The sequence below is a fragment of the Scyliorhinus torazame genome, chromosome 20 (genome assembly GCF_047496885.1).
Source record: "Scyliorhinus torazame isolate Kashiwa2021f chromosome 20, sScyTor2.1, whole genome shotgun sequence".
NCBI lineage: Eukaryota > Metazoa > Chordata > Chondrichthyes > Carcharhiniformes > Scyliorhinidae > Scyliorhinus > Scyliorhinus torazame.
Window position 1 is genome coordinate 31,487,800 of NC_092726.1, and position 13,647 is coordinate 31,501,446.

The window sequence follows — 13,647 nt, forward strand, 5'->3', positions numbered from 1 at the left end:
ATTGCTAGCTTTTCTGCTGGCGGGAGCTTCGTGCACGAATGTTGCGAGCCGATGGACTCGCGGACTTGCGGCAGCCAGGCTCCGTTTTCAGCTGATATGCCACACAGATTTCCTGCTGCTTTTTACAGGCCACTCACCTTCACACTCGGATGCCGACTTGCCTTCTCCTCACTTCAGTTACCACATCCCTTCATCCTGCACAACGGGGAAGTGTGGCGACAGACTGAACGGCATCCTGTTTGGATGTAGGTACACCTTCACGGCGTCTCTTTTCGTTCTCCTGACTCCACGACCAACACGCCAGGGTGGAGCTCAGGGAGACTAGACATTGCCCTCTGTTGGATTCCGCTAGTACTTGCTGCTTGCACGGATTGCCCTTTGTTCGGCAAAGGTGGAGATTACTTCGACTCCCTCCGTTGGGTGTCACTGGGCCTTCACAGCGTCTCCATTTCATCTGGTGACGACAGGGGACGGCTTGCCAGACGATGTCTTCGTGTTGTGTTTACTGGTTCTGCATGCACAGACTCCACCGTGCTCGGCCAAGCTGGATGTCTCTTGACCAACAGTGAGCGTAGACTAAAAGTTCCAAAGCACAGTCGAGCGCAGCAAGGTGCACCTGAATGTCGGTGGATGAGGAGGACAAGAGCCATTGCCGGAAAATATGGGCTATCGCTTCTCGGCCTTTTGGCTCAGATCAAGTGTAGTATCTGTTCTTATCAGTTTAATATATGATATGTCCTCAATCTGGGGACCGAATATTAAATTGATTTTTAGGACTCGGAGATGGTTCAGGGGCTTGCTCCTTCCGCTCCACTCATCAACCTGGTCTTGCAGTGCTTCCAGGAATGGTGCTCTCTCTCTCCGCTTTGGGGTGCAAAATGTATAAAAGCAGAAAATGCCGCAAAACCTGGCTTACCCTTTTCTCTCTTGTCTAGTTGTCTCATCCTGACCAATTTAAGGCCTTTCAGGCTCCAAAGCATTGCTAGCTTTTCTGCTGGCGGGAGCTTCGTGCACGAATGTTGCGAGCCGATGGACTCGCGGACTTGCGGCAGCCAGGCTCCGTTTTCAGCTGATATGCCACACCGATTTCCTGCTGCTTTTTACAGGCCACTCACCTTCACACTCGGATGCCGACTTGCCTACTCCTCACCTCAGTAACCACATCCCTTCATCCTGCACAACGGGGAAGTGTGGCGACAGACTGAACGGCATCCTGTTTGGATGTAGGTATACATTCACGGCGTCTCTTTTAGTTCACCTGACTCCACGACCAACACGCCAGCGTGGAGCTCAGGGAGACTAGACATTGCCCTCTGTTGGATTCCGCCAGTAGTTGCTGTTTGCACGGATTGCCCTTTGTTCGGCAAAGGTGGAGATGACTTCGACTCCCTCTGTTGGGTGTCACTGGGCCTTCACAGCGTCTCCATTTCATCTGGTGACGTCAGGGGACGGCTTGCCAGATGATGTCTTCGTGTTGTGTTTTACTGGTTCTGCATGCACAGACTCCACCGTGCTCGGCCAAGCTGGAGGTTTCTTGACCAACAGTGAGCGTAGACTAAAAGTTCCAAAGCACAGTCGAGCGCAGCAAGGTGCACCTGAATGTCGGTGGAAGAGGAGGACAAGAGCCATTGCCGGAAAATATGGGCGATCGCTTCTCGGCTTTTTGGCTCAGATCAAGGGTAGTATCTGTTCTTATCAGTTTAATATCTGATGGGTCCTCAATCTGGGGACCGAATATTAAATTGATTTTTAGGACTCGGAGATGGTTCAGGGGTTTGCTCCTTCCGCTCCACGCATCAACCTGATCTTGCAGTGCTTTCAGGAATGGTGCCCTCTCCCAGCTTTGGGGCGCAACATGTATAAAAGCAGAAAATGCCGCAAAACCTGGCTTCCCCTTTTCGCTCTTGTCCAGTTGTCTCATCCTGACCAATTTAAGGCTTTTCAGGCTCCAAAGCATTGCTAGCTTTTCTGCTGGCGGGAGCTTCGTGCACGAATGTTGCGAGCCGATGGAGTCGCGGACTTGCGGCAGCCAGGCTCCGTTTTCAGCTGATATGCCACACAGTTTTCCTGCTGCTTTTTACAGGCCACTCACCTTCACACTTGGATGCCGACTTGCCTACTCCGCACTTCAGTTACCACATCCCTTCATCCTGCACAACGGGGAAGTGTGGCGACAGACTGAACGGCATCCTGTTTGGATGTAGGTACACCTTCACGGCGTCTCTTTTCGTTCTCCTGACTCCACGACCAACACGCCAGGGTGGAGTTCAGGGAGACTAGACATTGCCCTCTGTTGGATTCCGCCAGTACTTGCTGCTTGCACGGATTGCCCTTTGTTCGGCAAAGGTGGAGATTACTTCGACTCCCTCCGTTGGGTGTCACTGTGCCTACACAGCGTCTCCATTTCATCTGGTGACGACAGGGGGCGGCTTGCCAGACGATGTCTTCGTGTTGTGTTTTACTGTTTCTGCATGCACAGACTCCACCGTGCTCGGCCAAGCTGGAGGTTTCTTGACCAACAGTGAGCGTAGACTAAAAGTTCCAAAGCACAGTCGAGCGCAGCAAGGTGCACCTGAATGTCGGTGGATGAGGAGGACAAGAGCCATTTCCGGAAAATATGGGCTATCGCTTCTCGGCCTTTTGGCTCAGATCAAGTGTAGTATCTGTTCTTATCAGTTTAATATCTGATATGTCCTCAATCTGGGGACCGAATATTAAATTGATTTTTAGAACTCGGAGATGGTTCAGGGGCTTGCTCCTTCCGCTCCACGCATCAACCTGGTCTTGCAGTGCTTCCAGGAATGGTGCCTTCACCCCGCTTTGGGGCGAAAATGTATAAAAGCTGAAAATGCCGCAAAACCTTCCTATCCCTTTTCTCTGTTGTCCAGTTGCCTCATCCTGACCAATTTAAGGCATTTCAAGCTCCAAAGCATTGCTAGCTTTTCTGCTGGCGGGAGCTTCGTGCACTAATGTTGCGAGCCGATGGACTCGAGGACTTTCGGCAGCCAGGCTCCGTTTTAAGCTGATATGCCGCACAGATTTCCTGCTGCTTTTTACAGGCCACTCACCCTCACCCTCGGATGCCGACTTGCCTTCTCCGCACTTCAGTTACCACATCCCTTCATCCTGCACAACGGGGAAGTATGGCGACAGACTGAACGGCATCCTCTTTGGATGTAGGTATACCTTCACGGCGTCTCTTTTCGTTCTCCTGAGTCCACGACCAACACGCTAGGGTGGAGCTCAGGGAGACTAGACATTGCCCCCTGTTGGATACCGCCAGTACTTGCTGCTTGCACGGATTGCCCTTTGTTCGGCAAAGGTGGAGATTTCTTCGACTCCCTCCGTTGGGTGTCACTGGCCTTCACAGCGTCTCCATTTCATCTGGTGGCGACAGGGGACGGCTTGCCAGACGATGTCTTCCTGTTGTGTTTTACTTGGTTCTGCACGCTCAGACTCCACCGTGCTCGGCCAAGCTGGATGTCTCTTGACCAACAGTGAGCGTAGACTGAAAGTTCCAAAGCACAGTCGAGCGCAGCAATAGCGCACAACAGTCCATCAATTGTATTTAAACAGTGCCCTCGAGTCAATTAAATGCATTTCAACAGTGCCCGATTGTGAATCAAGTGCATTTAAACAGTGCCCTAAGTTAAATCAAATGCATTCAAACAATGCCCTACAGTAAACCAAACGTTTTTGAACAGTGCTTTCTAGTAAATCAAATGTATTTAAATAGTGCCGTACAGTAAATGAAATGCATTTAAACAGTGACACAGTAAATCAAATGTATTTAAACAGGCGCTGCAATAAATCAAATGCGTTTAAACAGTGCCCTACCGGAAACTAAATGCATTTAAAAAGTGCCATGAAGTAAATCAAATGCATTCAAACAGTGCCCTCCAGTGAGCCAAATATATTAAATCGTGATTTATAGTAAATTAATTGCATTTAAACAGTGCCTGACAGTAAATCAAAAGTATTTAAATTTGCGCCTTGGAATAAATTAAATGCGTTTACACAGTGTCCGACACGAAATCAAACGCATTGAAACAATGCCCTCCAGTAAGTCAAGTGCATTTAAACAGTGCCCGGCAGCAAACTAAAGGCATTTAAACAGTGCCCTGCAGTAAATCAAATGCATTTAAACTGCCCGACAGTAAATCAAATGTATTTAAACAGTGCCCCAGAATACATCCAAAGTATTTAAACAGTGTACTGCAGTGAATAAAATATAATTAAATAGCGCACAACAGTCCATCAAATGTATTTAAACAGTGCCCCAGAATAAATCCTAAGCATTTAAACAGTGTACTGCAGTAAATCAAATATAATTAAAAAGCGCACAACAGTCCATCAAATGCATTTAAACATTGCCCTCGAGTCAATTAAATGCATTTAAACAGTGCCCTACAGTAAATCAAATGCATTTGAACAGTGGCCTAAAATAAATCAATTATATCTAAACGGTGCCAAATGTATTTAAACAGTTCTTTATAGTAAATTAAATGCATTTAAACAGTGCCGACAATGAATCAAATGTATTTAAACAGTGCCCCGACAGTCAATCAAATGCGTTTAAACACTGCGCAAGAGTAAAACAAATACTTTTAAACAGTGCACCACAGTAAATCAAATGCATTTAAACAGTGCCCTACAGTAAATCAAATGCATTTAAACAGTGCCCTACAGTAAATCAAATGCATTTAAACAGTGCCCAACAGTAAATCAAATGCATTTTGTTCCCTACAGTAAACTAATTGCATTTAAATAGTGCCCGATACTCAAATGCATTTAAACATTGCCCTCCTGTGAATCAAAAGCATTTAAACATTGTTCTACGTTAAATCAAATGCATTTATACAGTGCCCTACAGTAAACCAAATGCATTGAAACAGTGCCCTATAGTCAATCAAATGTATTTAAACAGTGCCCTACAGTCAAACGGACCTTATTTAAACAGAGCCTTACAGTAACACACCAATTAAAAGTGCCCTACTGTAATCGGACTTAAAATGTGCCCGATAATAAATCATGTTTTTAAACATTAAACATGTTTATGTAAAGCGAATTGCTTTGGAGACCTAAAACACACCTTTCCCGAGGCCAGTATATGCCCTTCCAGAAACTGAACGGGATCCAGCCAAAATAATACTGTTCCATATTTCTATCCAGCATATTAATTCTGCTCCATTTTAATATGCAGCCATATTAAAACGGCTCCATATTAATACTGTTCCATATTAATACTCTTCCACATTAATACTGTTCCATATTAATACTGTTCCATATTCGTGCTGCTTCATTTTAAGACCATTGCAAATGAGTACTGTTATATATTTATGTCCAGCATATAAACATTGTTCCATTTTAATACTCGCTCATATTATAACTTTTCAATATTAGTAGTGTTCCATATTAATACTGTTCTATATGATTACTGTTCCATATTAATATCCAGCCATGTTAACACTGTTCCATATTAGTACTGTTCCATATTAATATCTGGCCATTTTAAAAGCCGGCTATATTAACACTGTTCCACAGTAATACAGTTCCATATTAACATCCAGCCACATTCCATATTAATAATAATTATCTTTGTCACAAGTAGTCTTACATTAACACAACAACGAAGTTACTGTGAAAAGCCCTTCGTCGCCACATTCTGGCGCCTGTTCGGGTACACAGAGGGAGAATTCAGAATGTCCAATTCACCTAACAAGCACGTCTTTCGCGCCTTGTGGGAGGAAACCGGAGCACCCGCAGGAAATGCACGCAGACACCGGGAGAACATGCAGGCTCCGCAAAGAGAGTGACCCAAGCTCGGAATCAAATCTGGGACCCTGGAGCTGTGAAGATATGGTTCCATATTAATACTGTTCCATAATAGTGCTGTTCCATATTGATATTCAGCCATATTAATACTATTCCATATTAATACGGTTCCAAGTTAATATGCAGCCATATTAATACTGCTCCATATGAATAATGTTCCATATTAATATCCAGCCACATTAATGCTGTTCCATATCAATATGGTTCCATATTAATATGCAGCCAGATTAATACGTTTTTGCTCAATGCCTGCTACCCCGCCCCCCACATGGAGGTTGGACATGGCCCGACATGCCCATAAGGCTTTGTGCAAGAAAATATCACAGGCCACAGATGACTATATTGTTAATAACTAGAATGGGGAAGTCCCGCCCTTCACGCACTGGGAGGCCACGAAGGCTGTGATCAGGGGTGATATCATGGCCAAGAACGCACGTAGAGACAAGGTAGAGAGGGCGGCTAGGCGACAGTTGTGGACTCCATACTGGAGGTAGACAGGCGATACTCTGAGATCCCGACAAAGGAACTCCTGGCGGAGGGGAAAAAGCTACAAATGGTCTTTGATCTGCTCTCCACGAGGGAAGCATTGCAGCAACTCCGCCAGGTACGGGAGACCCTTTACGAACACGGAGATAAAGCCAACCACTGCTGGTTCGCCAGCTGAGAAAGCAGGCAGCCACGGGGGTAATAGCTCAGATTAGAAGCAGCAGACCGAACCCAGTGGCAGAGCCAAAAAGTGTCTACGAGGCATTTGAGACCTTCTACCGGGGGCTATTTACCTACAAGCCCTCAGCTTAGGGATGAAACAGTTCATCGATGGACGGGACACGCCAGTTGTGAGACAGGCTGAAAATGGGACTGGAAGCACCAGTAAAACTGGGAGAAGGATAGCGCAGTGGTGAGCCCTCGTTCCCCATGGTCCCGCCCGCCCCACACATCGCTGTGACGATGGATGTGGCTGTCCTGCAACCCAGTTGTGTGTAGAAGCTGGGATTCGTCTTTCTGGAGCGCAGGAGGTTATGGGGAATTTAAACAAGTCTTCAACGTCATAAAGATTTTTTTTTAATGATAGAAATGGATAGATCCTCTGCCCCCAATTGCTCGACTGCATAAATCCCACCTTAGTTAGTGTCCCGATCCACCGGACTTTCCACAATACCATATCCAGCAAGACTCAGGAAGAATAATTGTTTTCCTATCCAGCAGACTGTCCTATATTGAAGAAGCTGGTGAACTTTAGAAGGACAATTCTGCCTTCCTATCCACACTGGTAATTAGGAGAGCAAAAACGGTACATGAAAGCATACAGGCAGGTAAAATGAACGAACGTCCTAATTAATTTTACCAGCTCATTAAGGGTAAAAGGATAACTAGGGAAATAGCCGGAAAACATGGGCTATCGCTTCTCGGCCTTTTGGTTCAGATCAAGTGTAGTATCTGTTCTTATCAGTTTAATATCTGGTATGTCCCTTATCGGGGGACCGAATATTAAATTGATTTTTGGGACACGGAGATGGTTCAGGGGCTTTCTTGCTCCGCTCCAGGCATCAACCTGGTCTTGCAATGTTTCCAGCAATGGTGCCTTCACCCCGCTTTGGGTACAAATAGTGCAAAAGCAGAAAATGGCGCAAAACCTGGCTTCCCCTCTTCTCTCTTGTCCAGTTGTCTCATCCTACCCCTGGTCTTCCTGCAGGTGGCAGTCGGCCAGTAGGAGGCAGTGGTCAGAGAAGAACACCGGCGTTACGTCGGTGGACCTGACCGTGAAAGCTCGGGACACAAAAAAGAAGTCTATCCTGGAGCGGACGGACCCGTCTGGCCGTGACCATGTGTATCTACGCTGCGCGCCGTCTGCAGGGTTGCTGCAGACGTCGAGCAGCTTGGCGTCTTTTACCGTTTCCATCAGGAGTCTGGACGTAGCGTCTAGTTTGCTGTCGGCTTTGCTGGATCGTCCAGCCGCATCGATGATGCAGTTGAAGTCAGCACCCAGGATGACCGGCTTGGAGGTGGCCAACAGCAGTGGGAGTTGCTGAAGAACTGCCAGCCGCTCACTTTTTACGGCCGGGGCGTACACATTAATAAGTCTGAGAGGGGTGTTTTTGTATTTCACGTCTGCTACGAGGAGGCGCCCGCCCACCACCTCCTTAACGTCGGAGATGGTGAAGTTGCCTCCCCGCAGCAGAATACCCAGGCCGGAGGAGCGGCAGTCGTTTCCTCCTGACCAGACGGATGGCCCGTGGGACCACCAGCTCGACCAGCGTCTGTAGTTGCTGAGGTGCGGAATTCCGCACTCCTGCAGGAACAGTAGGTCAGCTTTTACATTTGCCAAATAGTTGAGTGTGGCTACACACCGCGAAGTATCTTTGATGCTTCGCACATTTATGGATGCAATTTTTAAACCCATTATAAAAAGATAGATTTACCCGTCTCAAGAGTCCAGAGTCTATACAGTTGGCTGTTCCAGCTGTTAAATGTTCCCCAGCATGCCGGTGGTGCTCGCAAACTTTAGCACAGTTGCAGGGCTGAGAAAACTGTTCTGGTCCGTACTGGCCGCGTGATTTTGATGCAGATGCATTGGGGACGGGGGGGTGGTGTAGCCCTGGGGTTCGTCGTGGCAGTCAGTAGGTGTTGGGGTTGCAGGCCGGTCTTCACCTGGGTTGTTGCTGCTCGTTACTATCGGGGGTTGGTCTGTGACCTTGTTTTCTTCCCGGTCGGTGGTCTGGGGGGTCTGTGCCTTCCGTTCCACGTTGGTGCTTTGCCTCTTTATCTAAGGCCGATTCTTGTCCTGTTTTCCCTCATCGGATGAGGTGTCGGCACGAAGTGCGCCGGCTGAGAGGTGTCGCTTTTTGCCACTACCCCTCAGGGGGTTCTTCAGTTTGTTTTTTTGTTTCCTCTTACGTTTGTCCCTGTTCACGGTTTCCCAGGGCTCTTTATTCTTTGTCCCATCCTCTTCCTCTTCCATTGAGTGTTCCTCATCAGATGGGGCTGGGGTTGGGTTGTCAGGAGGTGCTGGGGCCTCCTCTTTTTGTTGGGGGCCCTTCTGTTGCTTTTCCTCATTCTGAACCGTGGTGTCTTTTTCGGTGGAGGGTGTATGCACCTCCTCTCTGGTCGCCTTTTTGACTCCGCTGCTGATGATCTGTGCATATGTCGCCCCGCGTTTCGGGCAGGCCCTGTAAAGATGGCCGGCCTCCCCACACAGGTTGCAGCACTTGTCTTCCTTGCAGTCCTTAGTCATGTGTCCCTCCTGCCTGCAGTTCTTGCAGAAGGTCACACTGCAGTTTGCGGCAACATGCCCCGTTTTGCCACAGGCGTGGCATACTCGTGGCTGTCCCACGTAGTAGAGGTAGCCACGATTTACTCCAATGGCGAAATTTGAGGGGGGATGCAGGATGGCTCCGTTGCTGTCCGTTCTTAGGGTCACCTTGACCTGGTGCTCACTTGTCCAGATGCCGAAGGTGTCTTTCACTTGCACGCTGTCACTTTCAGTTCAGCGTACCTGGCGAGGAACGTGAGCACATCAGACACAGGGACGTGGGGTTTGTACGTGTGCAGTGTAACAACCCGATTTCGCTGTGCCGGTAGCGTAAACAGAGGCTCCGCAGTCAGGATCGACAGGGGACTCTGGTTACCTTTTTCCTAGAAGACGTTCAAGAATTTGATGCACGCTGCGACGCTCTTGAAGGTGACATCAAAGAAACCATTCTTGGGGAAGTTTTGCAAGCAGAATATTTCTGTTGCTTTAAACCCACAACACTCGAGCAGCACCCGCTTCACGAAGAGTATCCGATCCAAAGGTGACTCTCCTTCCGTTTTCTACACTGTGACTCGGACAGTGTTTCGCACTCCCCAGCCTGGTGGTCGGGATGCAGCTGCATCCATAGCTCGTACGTTGGGTCTGAACTGTTTCGGCGTAGATCCACCAATAGCAGCCGGGCTCCAAACGTTTCCTCTTTGACGACTTCAATTCCTCCGAGTTCTCCAATCCACGATCGTCATCGAGATCCTCAGCTTCCAACGATTAAATGAGACTACACTTGATCTCAGGCAAAAGGCCGAGAAGCGATCGCCAATATTTTCCGGCTATGGCTCTTGTCCACCGACTTTCAGGAGCACCTTGCTGCGCTCGACTGTGCTTTGGAACTTTTAGTCTACGGTCACTGTTGGTCAAGAGACCTCCAGCTTGGCCGAGCACGGTGCAGTCTGTGCATGCAGAACCAGTAAAACACAACAGGAAGACATCGTCTGGCAAGCCGCCCCCTGTCGTCACCAGATTAAATGGAGACGCTGTGAAGTCCCAGTGACACCCAACGGAGGGAGTCGAAGAAATCTCCACCTTTGCCGAACAAAGGGCAATCCGTGCAAGCAGCGAGTACTGGCGGAATCCAACAGGGGGCAATGTCTAGTCTCCCTGAGCTCCACCCTGGCGTGTTGGTCGTGGAGTCACGAGAACGAAAAGAGACGCCGTGAAGGTATACCTACATCCAAATCAGGATGCCGCTCAGTCTGTCGCCACACTTCCCCGTTGTGCAGGATGAAGGGATGTGGTAACTGAAGTGAGGAGAAGGCAAGTCGGCATCCGAGGGTGAGGGTGAGTGGCCTGTAAAAAGCAGCAGGATATCTGTTTGGCATATCAGCTGAAAACGGAGCCTGGCTGCCGCAAGTCCGCGAGCCCTTAGGCTCACGACATTAGTGCGCGAAGCACCCGCCAGCAGAAAAGCTAGCAATGCTCTGGAGCCTGAAATTTTTTTAATTGGTCAGGATGAGACAACTGGACAAGACAGAAGAGGGGAAGCCAGGTTTTGCGCCATTTTCTGCTTTTGCACTATTTGTGCCCAGAGCGGGGTGAAGGCACCATTCCTGGAAACATTGCAAGACCAGGTTGATGCCTGGAGCGGAGCAAGAAAGCCCCTGAACCATCTCCGTGTCCCAAAAATCAATTTAATATTCGGTCCCCCGAAGGGGACATACCAGATATTAAACTGATAAGAACAGATACTACACTTGATCTGAACCAAAAGGCCGAGAAGCGATAGCCCATGTTTTCCGGCTATTTCCCGAGTTATCCTTTTACCCTTAATGAGCTGGTAAAATTACTTAGGACGTTCGTTCATTTTACCTGCCTGTATACTTTCATGTACCGTTTTTGCTCTCCTAATTTCCTGAAGTTCCCAGTCCACATTGCGACCCCGGCCCCGGGTCACTGGCCGCGTGGAGTTTGCACATTCTCCCCGGTTCTGCGTGAGTCTCACCCCACAACTCAAAGATGTGAGAGGTAGGTGGATTAGCCACCATAAATTGGAAAAATTATTGACTACTCTAAATTTTAAGAACTGTGTATTTCATTGTAAAACAAAAAAGAGGCTGTCAGAGACCCCAGAGATTGTTCTACACGGTGAATCTGTGCAGTGCAGAGTCCAGGAGGCTGCAATCCGGTGTCACAGTAGTTTGCACGCTTGCCTCAGCGCGCCAGCAACCCAGGTTCAATTCCAGCCTCGGATGTCTGTCCATGTGGAGTTTGCACTTTCTCTGACACGGTTTCCTCTGGGTTCTCTGTTTTCCTCCCACAGTCCAAATATGTGCTTGGTTTACTGCAGGGCATTGTTTAAATACATTTGATTTAACTTAGGGCACTGATTAAATGCATTTGATTTACAGTCGGGCACTGTTGAAATGCATTTAATTGACTCGAGGGCACTGTTTAAATACAATTGATGGACTGTTGTGCGCTATTTAATTATATTTGATTTACTGCAGTGCACTGTTTAAATACTTTGGATTTATTCTGGGCACTGTTTCTGTACATTTGATTTACTGTAGGGCACTGATTAAATGCCTTTAGTTTGCTGTAGGAAAAAGAAAGGGAGAAAGAAAGAGATAGAGAGGAATAAGAAAGGGAGAGAGACGGAAATGAATGAGAGAGAGAGAAGAAATAGAAAAAGCGAGAGAATAAAGTAGAAAAGGAAGAATAGCCCCAGCAGAACAAAGAGAAAGGGAGATACAGATCAGGGGGAAAAATAAAGAGAGAGAGTTTGAACTTCAGAAAAGAGCCATGAAACATGACAGTCAGTTAAAATTGGTAGACGCAAAGGGAAACGTACAGTTGGATGATAGTGATGAGGATAGTGAGAAAGAGCGTCAAAGTTGAAGGCTTGGTGGAATAGTTTTTTAATATGTCCAAGCATTGCCAAGGTTTGACGAGAAGGAGGTAGAAGCCTTTTTCATTTAATTTGAGAAGGTGGCAAAACAAATAAAATGGCCACAGGACATGTGGGTATTACTGATTCAAACAAAGCTGGAAGGTAGAGCCAGTGAAGTGTTTGCATCACTACCGCAGGAGGTATCTGGGACGTATGAGGAGGTGACAAAATCCATCGTAGGTGCATATGAACTCGGGCACGAAGCTCACTGACAAAGGTTTAGAAAATTAAAGAAAGAATTTGGTCATACATACATGGAGTTTGAAAGGCTCAAACAAATTAATTTTGATAGGTGGATAAGGGATTTGAAAATAGACCAAACGTACAAAGCTCTCAGAGAAATTATACTTTTGGAGGAGTTTAAAATTGAATTCCTGATGCAGTAAGCACTCATGTGCAAGAACAGAGGGTTAAAATTGCGAGATTAGCAGCAAAATGGCAGATGATTATGAATTAGTTCATAAATCAAAGCTTGGTTTCCGACATCAGTTTCAGCCTGTGAGGGATAGAAACTGGGGACATGAGAAATACTCAAGTGGTAAAAGTAAAGGTGATGTGATGGGATATAATAAGGAGAGTGTACCTCAGAGTAAAAATCCAGGAGGGTGGAAGAGACTTGAAAAGGTTCAAATGTTTTCACTGTAATAAACTAGGCCATGTAAAGTCACAGTGTTGGTGCTTGAAGAAAAGCGCTGGGAAGGCTGATGTGGTAAAACAGGGGTAAGATGTGGTAAGACAGTGGGGGTCGTTAAAGTGGTAAAGGAAAGCCCAAATGAAGCGAAGGAGGTGCAAACGATTGTACACCTGATCAAGAGGTAATTGATCAAATGGTGCCAGATCTATTTAAAGAATTTACTTGTGTTGGTAAAGGTTACTCATGTGTATCATGAGGAGTAGGTAAAGAAGTCACAATTTTAAGAGATACGGGAGCTAATCAATCTTTAATGGTAGGAGATGAGGAGTTATGTAGTTTGGGAAGAATGCTGCCAGAAAAGGTGGTAATATGTGGAATTCAGGGTGAGAGGAGTAGTGTTCAATTATATAAGGTAAGGTTGGAAAGTCCAGTGAAGAGGCGTGAGGTGGTAGTAGGAGTAATAGAGAAACTATCTTGTCCAGGAATACAGTTTATCTTGGGTAATGATATAGCTGAATCGCAGGTGGGAGTGATGCCCACGGTGGTTGATAATCCAGTGGAAAATCAGACAACTGAAGTGTCGAAGTATTTTTCCGGATTCTGTCGTTACAAGGTCGCAAAGTCACAGGTTAAGACAGGAGGGGAATTCAGAGAGTGAAGATGAAGTTGAAGTGCAATTATCAGAAAGGATTTTTGATCAGATGGTTGACAAAGGTGGAGGATGAGGCGGATATTTTTAGTTCAGGAAAATTGGCAGAGTTACAACAGAAAGGTGTAGAAATAAAACGGATGTATCAGAAACATACACGCAAGAGTGTATAACAGAGTGTTATGACCGTTAAAGTAATGGCTTGATGAGAAAATGGAGACCTGTACATATGCAGGCGGATGAAAAGTGGGCAGAAGTTCATCAAGTAGTATTGCCGTTGGGTATGGAAAGGAGGTGTTGCGAGTTTCACATGAGGTACCAGTGGGAGGTCATTT

At 46.9% G+C, this 13,647-nt stretch overlaps 5 non-coding genes across 5 annotated transcripts; 4 read left to right on the forward strand and 1 right to left on the reverse strand.

Moving 5' to 3' along the window:
* Nucleotides 1-668: 668 nt before the first annotated feature.
* On the forward strand, nucleotides 669-859 carry LOC140397622 (U2 spliceosomal RNA). The gene has a single exon (XR_011937055.1). It is a non-coding gene; the product is annotated as a U2 spliceosomal RNA (small nuclear RNA).
* Nucleotides 860-1,647: 788 nt separating this feature from the next.
* LOC140397779 (U2 spliceosomal RNA) lies at nucleotides 1,648-1,838 on the forward strand. Its single transcript, XR_011937208.1, has one exon. It is a non-coding gene; the product is annotated as a U2 spliceosomal RNA (small nuclear RNA).
* Nucleotides 1,839-2,624: 786 nt separating this feature from the next.
* Nucleotides 2,625-2,815, forward strand: LOC140397636 (U2 spliceosomal RNA). Its single transcript, XR_011937069.1, has one exon. It is a non-coding gene; the product is annotated as a U2 spliceosomal RNA (small nuclear RNA).
* A 4,418-nt stretch (nucleotides 2,816-7,233) lies between these two features.
* On the forward strand, nucleotides 7,234-7,424 carry LOC140397882 (U2 spliceosomal RNA). The gene has a single exon (XR_011937305.1). It is a non-coding gene; the product is annotated as a U2 spliceosomal RNA (small nuclear RNA).
* Nucleotides 7,425-10,673: 3,249 nt separating this feature from the next.
* Nucleotides 10,674-10,863, reverse strand: LOC140397843 (U2 spliceosomal RNA). The gene has a single exon (XR_011937268.1). It is a non-coding gene; the product is annotated as a U2 spliceosomal RNA (small nuclear RNA).
* Nucleotides 10,864-13,647: the final 2,784 nt, after the last annotated feature.